Consider the following 7,817-nt stretch of genomic DNA (forward strand, 5'->3'; position numbering starts at 1 on the left):
ATTGTATATTATTCCAGCAGTGCCACATGGAGACAACAGTTCATCAAAGGAGAAAGATTCAGGATCCTATGCCAAAAGTTTACATTATTTTGTAATTGGTTTCTTTCAGCTTTTTTTTTTTTTTACTCTTTTTTCCTTCACCATACATTGCCCTGAGTATGAATTCTTCATGCACTGATAGTGATATCCCATTCCAGCATGCCCTCTATCATGTCACTACATCCAGATTTTCCCTCCATCACATGATGTAGTCCAGTGTGACAAAGAAATTACACAGACGGCCTGGGTGTGGTGGTGCGTGCCTATAATCCCAGCTACTTGGGAGGCTGATGCAAGAGGATTGCTTGACCCTAGGAATTTGAGACCACTCTGGGCAACATAGCAAGACCTCATCTCAAAAAGAGAAAAAAAAAAGTAGCCGGGCACAGTAGCACGCATCTATAGTCCCAGCTGCTGGGGAGGCTGAGGTGGGAGGATCAAAAGGATCATTTGAGTCCAGGAGTTCGAGGCTGAAGTGACCTATGATCATGCTACTGCACTCCTGCTTTGGTGACAAACAGAGCAAGACCCCATTTCTTTAAAAAAATGTGACACAGAGGAAATTCTGGGCCATAAGGGTACAAGCAGATAGCATGCCTTGTGACAAACCACACAACTTCAGGTTGCATGCTGGGGAGATCCAGGAATGTGAAAGCTGATCATACGAAATGGGTCACTCTTATGGTTCCTAACTAAAACACAGTGAGAAGTCAGGGTAAGAGAAAACACTCAGGGCACAGAACATTGCTCCAAAAATGCAGTCCATCTGCAAGTCTGGCAGCTGAAATTGACTGCTGTAACCTAAACCAGTTGTACCTAATAGCTACTGAAAAGACCTGTGGCCAATTTTGCCCACAACCTTCACTTACCAATCTTGTCAGTGCCTCAAAACCTCACTAGTGCCAATTTGTAACATTTCCTGGTTTTATAAAACCTCTAACCTATTCTTTGTTCTTCAGAATATACTGAAGACTACTGCTCTGTGTGTATACCCTAATTGCAATTATTTCCTCCCAAATAAACATTTTGATTTTAGAGATTAGTCTCTCTATTTTATTTGACATTGACAGGGTAAAGGCATTAGCACAATGTGAATGCTTATGACTTTCTGGGTTTCTTACGGAACAATAGGGGACAGATTTTGAAAGAGAATATAGATTATGATTATGTGGACATATTGTCTTTTCAGACCCAAGAACCATTCCTCTTGTAAAACTAAACTAAAACTCTCCGAGGAGTTTTAGCTTTTCTGTTTCCCTTAAACATAATATGAGTTCAAGGGGATGGAGAAGGCGCTCATATTCCCCACTTAAGTTTATTTTACTGGAGACAAAGATTTCTGTTTTTCAGCAAGACACAGGTAAATAACTGGAAGAATCAATGTATTGAAGTGAATGAGTTTCCCAGTTTGGGGAAGGTATAAACTACATGAGGGCCAGCTGAAACAATGCTGCTTACTTGTGAGAAAGAACAGAAAGCAGATCTTTTTAGAGTAAGGTGTCCTACACCTCTCACTTTTAATCACCCCATCTTCAACACCACATAGGACATTTTAAGAGGCAAAATGTCATCCCATTGTACACACACACACACGCACGCACGCACATGCACGCACAGCTGTATTTTTCTATATATAGTTAACCATAGCATGAAATAATTTTTATGTTTTTGCTTTAAAAATATTTTGCTAAGAGTAAATTATTTGGCTGTGAATGATTTCTGGAAAATCATTGTGCAGATCATGAATTTTTTTGAAGTGAGAAAAACCAATTATTTTCAAGGGTCAACAACAGTTTTATGAATACTAAATTTGACAGTTAATGAAATCGACTAAATGTTAGTTTCGTAGTATTAATTTCATAGCTTGACACCAATACAATTTTTTCAGTTTGCAAATTCTTTTCTCCCATTGGTCTTTGGCAATGTGCCAATGGTGCCTAATGGATAAACGGCCCTGGGAAAAAGTGGAAGTGAGGAAACACTATACATGAACTTGCTTGTTTTCATCATTATATTTCATAAGCTCATCAAGGGCCTATTTTGTGTCTCCTCAAATAAATGCTGAGAGCAAAGGAACATCAGTACTAATATGATGGTGTTCCCCAACTACTTTGCATAAACTAACCACTAATTTCATAATGCAAGATGAATCAAGATGATATTAAATGGACAGGGTGCAGTGGCTCACACCTGTAATCTCAGCACTTTGGGAGGCCGAGGCAGGTGGATCACTTGAGGTCAGGAGTTTCAGATCCGCCTGGCCAACATGGTGAAACCCTGTCTCTACTAAAAATACAAAAAGTTAGCCAGGCTAGGTGGCAAGCACCTGTGGTCCCAGCTACTCAGGAGTCTGAGGTGGGAGAATTGCTTGAACTTGGGAGGTGGAGGTGGCAGGGAGCTGAGATCACGCCACTGCACTCCAGCCTGGGTGACAGAGCAAGACTCTGTCATATATATACACATATATATTTATATATATAATATATAAAAAATATATATATATAAAATGTTCCTCAGTGTGATCTATGTTTATGTCCTTTATTATATCTTTTTAATTTTAATATATACTTTGGTGTTCCTACTTTATACTTCTTTTTCTATGAACATATATTATTATTTGATGATAAGCATTTATTTGTTCATTTGGTCACTGGCTACCTAAATGTATTACATGAAGACATTGTACTAGGTATTCTATCAAATTTACTGAGGAAGTTGGCACCTGGTAAACATTTTCCCTTGTGATCTCCATCTTCCTAGGCAAGGGAGATGCTCTCTCCTATTTCACTAAGAAAACAGACACCATCAAGCAAGAGCTTCTTCAGCTCCTACCTCTCATACCAAAGTATTATTCATTCCCAACCCTTCTGCACTTCAATTTTAACAGAGGCGTTTGGCTCTCCCACCCAAAGCTAATCCCTCCTGATGTACTCTAGACTCCATTACCTCCAGTCTCCTGAAAGAATTATCTCTATTAGTTATCCCCTTTCTCCTGCAACTTTTATCTATTTCCTTCACAAATTTATTCCTCTTAGCATGCTCAAATTTATTTGCAAAACAGAAAAAAATGTCTTCTCCGGACCCTGCTAGTTATCATGTCTCTCGTCTTCTGAAGCATTCTACTTAGAGTTGGGGGAAGTGCTCTCATCTAGAATATAGGGTTCTGATGTGGTCACAGAAGCCTAACTCATAGAATCTCAGGGGTGGAATGGATCAGTGGCCTCTCACAGAATTCTTTGAACAGTGGGGCAACATTAACATCAAGAAAACAGACCTTTCTTAAGCTTGCTTTGATTTTCATTGCCATTGTCCTTCTTCAAACCTTCAGGTTGTTACTTTCCCTCCTTTGGGTTATCAAACTATACACCTCCCTAATTTGCCTGCCCCAAACCTTCCTCCTCATTCCTCAAATATTGATTCTTTGAAATGCCATCAGGCTAGGCATGGTGGCTCACACCTGTAATCCCAGCACTTTGGGAGGCCAAGGCAGGCGGATCACTTGAGGTCAGGAGTTTGAGACTAGCCTGGCCAACATGATGAAACCCCGTCTCTATTAAAAAAAGAAAAATACAAAAAAAGAAAAGAAAATTAGCCGGGCATGGTGGTGCATGTTTGTAATCCTAGCTACTCTGGAGGCTGAGGCAGGAGAATCACATGAACCCGGGAGGCAGAGGTTGCAGTGAGCTAAGATCACACTACTGCACTCCAGCCTAGTGACACAGTGAGACTCCTTCTCAAAAACAAACAAAATGCCATCAGAGCTGCCTTTCTTAAAGAGGACACTGACAGGACCAGCTCCAGCCCACAAACCTTGGCTTGTTCTCATAACCTGAAGAACGCCCAAACTCTTCCGAGGACATATGAGACCACTGAAGAAAAGATAGTCCAGGATCTGGCTCAGCCCACCTTTCTAGTTTATTCATCCTACCCCTTTGTGTTCCACCATTTTCTACCATTCTTACTTCCTGGACATGTCCTGCCCTTTTCCCAAGCACACCCTTTACTCATGCGTTTCCTTCTACTCAGAATGTTCTCCCACATGTCTTCCAGTCAAAAGACTACTCTTTATCAAATATGATATAATGACTACTTCTTCTTTTTTTTTTTTCTTTTTGAGATGGAGTCTCGCAGTCTAGGCTGGAGTGCAGTGGCTGCAATCTCAGCTCACTGCAACCTCCGCCTCCTGGGTTCAAGCGATTCTCCTGCCTCAGCCTCCTGAGTAGCTGGGATTACAGGTGCCTGACACCATGCCCAGCTAATTTTTGTATTTTTAATTGAGACGGGGTTTCACCATATTGGCCAGGTTGGTCTCAAACTTCTGATCTTGTGATCCACCCGCCTTGGCCTCCCAAAGTGCTGGGATTACAGGCACGAGCCACAGCGCCCAGCCAAGACTACCTCTTCTATGAAACTTCCCTTGGCATTATCTCATTCCTTGTCTGGGTGACAGTCTATTTGTTGTGTGCTCCTGGCCTCAAGCAACCCTCCAGCCTCTCAGCCTCCTGAGTAGCTGAGATTGCAGGCAAGAACCACCACACCAGGTTTTAAGAGGTTTACTCGCTGGGTGTGGTGGCTCACATCTGTAATCCCAGCACTTCGGGAAGCTGAGACAGGCGGATCACTTGAAGTCAGGAGTTCAAGACCAGCCTGGCCAACATGGCGAAACCCTGTGTCTACTAAAAATACAAAAAAAGTTAACTGGGCATGGTAGTGCACGCCTGTAATCCCAGCTACTTTGGAGGCTGAGGCAGGAGAATAACCTGAACCTAGGTGGTAGAGGTTGCAGTGAGCCGTGATTGTGGCACTGCACTCCAGCCCGGGTGACAGAGTGAGTCTCCATCTCAAAGAAAAAAAAAAAAAGAGGTTTACTCTTTGACAAATCTCTTCTTCACTAGGTTGAAAACTCATTTAAAGCAAGAATTGACTTACTTACCTCTGAATCTCAGCCTCAGGCAAAGCGTTTTACATCTGACAGGGATTTGAAAATTACAATTTAATTTGCAGATGTCTCTGAATATAACTTTTTAGGAAGAGTAATCCTAATTTATCTGTAATAAATGATGTTACTTCATAATGATTTACTGGAAGATGAAATAAAAAGTTGAGTGAATTATTATAAAATGGGGTTCTTGCCAATCTAAACTTGGTAAAAGTGTTTTGAAAGGAAACTTGGATTTATGTTCTTAATTTCTAGCTCAGTAGTGACAGTTTTTGTTGTTGTTGTTTGTTTTTAAAGAATACAATGAAATAGAGGCCATACCAATTGGGGCAGAATGAATTCCCAATTACTCTCACAGTGAATCATCTACAGGCCTCACTGCAAAGGCTTGTTCACAACAAAAATTGTAGGTCAATATTATTAGCATATCAGAGACTCAGTCATATCTAAAATAAAAATGTCTTAAATATTTTAAGAGAACAATTTTGTTTTAACAGCACCTTTGGGACTAAAAACAAACAAAAATAACAAAACCCAGGGTCATCAATATAATAGGCTCAGCTGAGAAAGGTTCTTCAGCAAGTTCTAAACAACTCAGGAAAACTAAGAATCTCTAAAGTCACAAACTAAAGGCCTGAGAAATTATCTAGAAAATGGAGGCTTAAATTAAAATTCACTTCCATTATGTGGCTTTATTAGTTCAAACGCTTACTCCTTGAGGACAAGGCCACTTCTTACACTTTTATCTGACATAGCCCACTGAGACCACAGTAAGGACTCACTTCATCTGTTAAATGATTAATGTTGACTCAATAATTAGATAACTGGCTGAGTTATCTCCATCTCACATTCCAAGGACAGACTTAGGGGAATCTTTTTTCTTTAAATCCAAAATATTGATAAATAGCCCATATTATAGGCTGAATTATGTTGTCCCCAAATTCATATGTTGACGTCCTAGGCCCCAGGATCTCAGAATGTGATTATGTTTGGGCACACAGCCTTTAAAGAGTAAAGTTAAAATGCGGTTGTTAGGGCAGGCCCCTGGCCAGTATGACTGATGTCCTATAAGAAGAGGAGATTAGGACACCGAGGATACACAGAGGAAAGTCCTTGTGAAGATTCAGTGAGAAGGCAGGGCAGCACCCCAAGCCAAGGAGTGAGGCCTCTGAATAAAACAACCCTGCCCACCCCTTCATTTCCAACTTTCAGTCTCTAGAACTGTGAGAAAACAAATTTCTGTTGTTTAGCCACTCCGTCTGTGATGTTTTGTCATGGCAGTCCCCACAAGCTAGTACAGCCCAGGCACTGAGAACTAATTTAAAAACCCAACTCATGTGCTTAGCGCTACATTATGAATTTTCTTGCTCCTTATTTATTTATTTTTATTTTTGAGACAGGGTCTCACTCACTCAGTCACCCAGGCTGGAGTGCAGTGGCTGCGATTTCAGCTCACTGCAGCCTCCGCCTCCCAGGTTCAAGTGAGTCTCCTGCCTCAGCCTCCCGAGTAGCTGGGACTACAAGGCACACACCACCATGTCCATCTAGTTTTTGTATTTTTAGTACAGACGGGGTTTCACCATTTTGGCCAGGTTGGTTTCGAACTCCTGGCCTCAAGTGATCTGCGCGCCTCAGCCTCCCAAAGTGCTGGGATTACAGGCATGAGCCACCGCGCCCGGCCTGGAAGGGAAGTTTCTAAGAAAAACTGTTAAGGAATTTTAAAACTATGATGTACGTGTATTGTGGAGTATTATTGTGGGCAACTAGTCAGATAATAATTGGAAGAATTGATTAGCCAGCTCGAAATCGCAGCACAATTACCACAGGGGTGATCCGCTCCCACCAGCCATTCCAGGAGGTTGGAAGTCAATTTGGAAGTGTATCCATTAAGTGGCCCAGGCGCCTCCATCTCGCTGGAAACGTAGGGAACCCGACTGAAACGCTCTATGCCTATGGTCGTTTCACGGGAGAGCAAAATTAAGGGCAATATTGAGGACGCTCATTAATATTTAGTTTAGAAGACGGAACGGTTCTTCAGCGAACCTGGAAGAGGCCCCCGGGCCCGCCTTCCGCCGCGGTCCCACACTCGCCTGACCTGACCCACACTCTCCCTGTGGAGGCCCCGCTAGAGAACGTCGCACCCACTACAGGAACAGAAAGGCCGTTTATGTAAAACGATGTTTTTCCTATTTCGCCCCCACCCTCGTACAAATTTTGATTTTCCGCTTTTCCAACGCTTCCGCACCCTGAAACAAACCTCATCTTCCTTTCCTCCCTCTTCTGGCTCCGAGGGCTACGCGCCCCGCCCCCACCCTTCAGTACCTTAGCAACGCGTCCTCCGTCCGTAGAAAACGGTTTCCGATCTCTGCCCACTTCTGAAAGGCCTAGAGAGCAGAGTTCTCTTCTCAGAGGGGCTTCGCCCACAGACTTTTGTCACTAAAAGCCCAGACTCCCCAGATGCTTACGGATATTAATACCGATTATGCTGAAGGAGTGGAAGGAGAGTCAAGTAAAGGAAGAAGATCAGGTAAAAAGAACTGGAGAACAGTGACTTTGTTTCCTCTTACTGTACCTCCTTTCTCCTTTTGTGCTATCCTGGAAACATCAAATTTCAAAAAGAAGCTTACAAAGTTCACCATGCAGCTTGCGGGTCTGAATGGAAGTCAATAGTTTATATTTGAATATTTGATGGAAGATTGCTTTCATGGCTTATGATATTTAAAAACAACAATAAAAACAAAAAACCATTTTATTTCCAAGACCAAGAAACCTCCCATGTGCTTAGTAAAATCACCCCTGTATTACTCAAGTTGTATAGCAAACTTGGCTGCACACACAT

The 7,817-nt window shown here is 42.1% G+C and overlaps 1 protein-coding gene across 3 annotated transcripts in view; it reads right to left on the minus strand.

The window, feature by feature from the left end:
* The window catches only part of LOC105550098 (chromosome unknown open reading frame, human C1orf141), a 74,885-nt gene that overhangs the window by 65,472 nt on the left and 1,596 nt on the right, over positions 1-7,817 (minus strand). For all 3 annotated transcript variants that reach the window (XM_011994980.1, XM_011994979.1, XM_011994978.1), the window contains exon 2: positions 3,497-3,587. The gene's annotated coding sequence lies outside the window, so the exon portion shown is untranslated. The remainder of the gene's footprint in view (positions 1-3,496; positions 3,588-7,817) is intronic.

Source organism: Mandrillus leucophaeus, unplaced genomic scaffold (assembly GCF_000951045.1).
Source record: "Mandrillus leucophaeus isolate KB7577 unplaced genomic scaffold, Mleu.le_1.0 Scaffold464, whole genome shotgun sequence".
Classification (NCBI taxonomy): Eukaryota; Metazoa; Chordata; class Mammalia; order Primates; family Cercopithecidae; genus Mandrillus; species Mandrillus leucophaeus.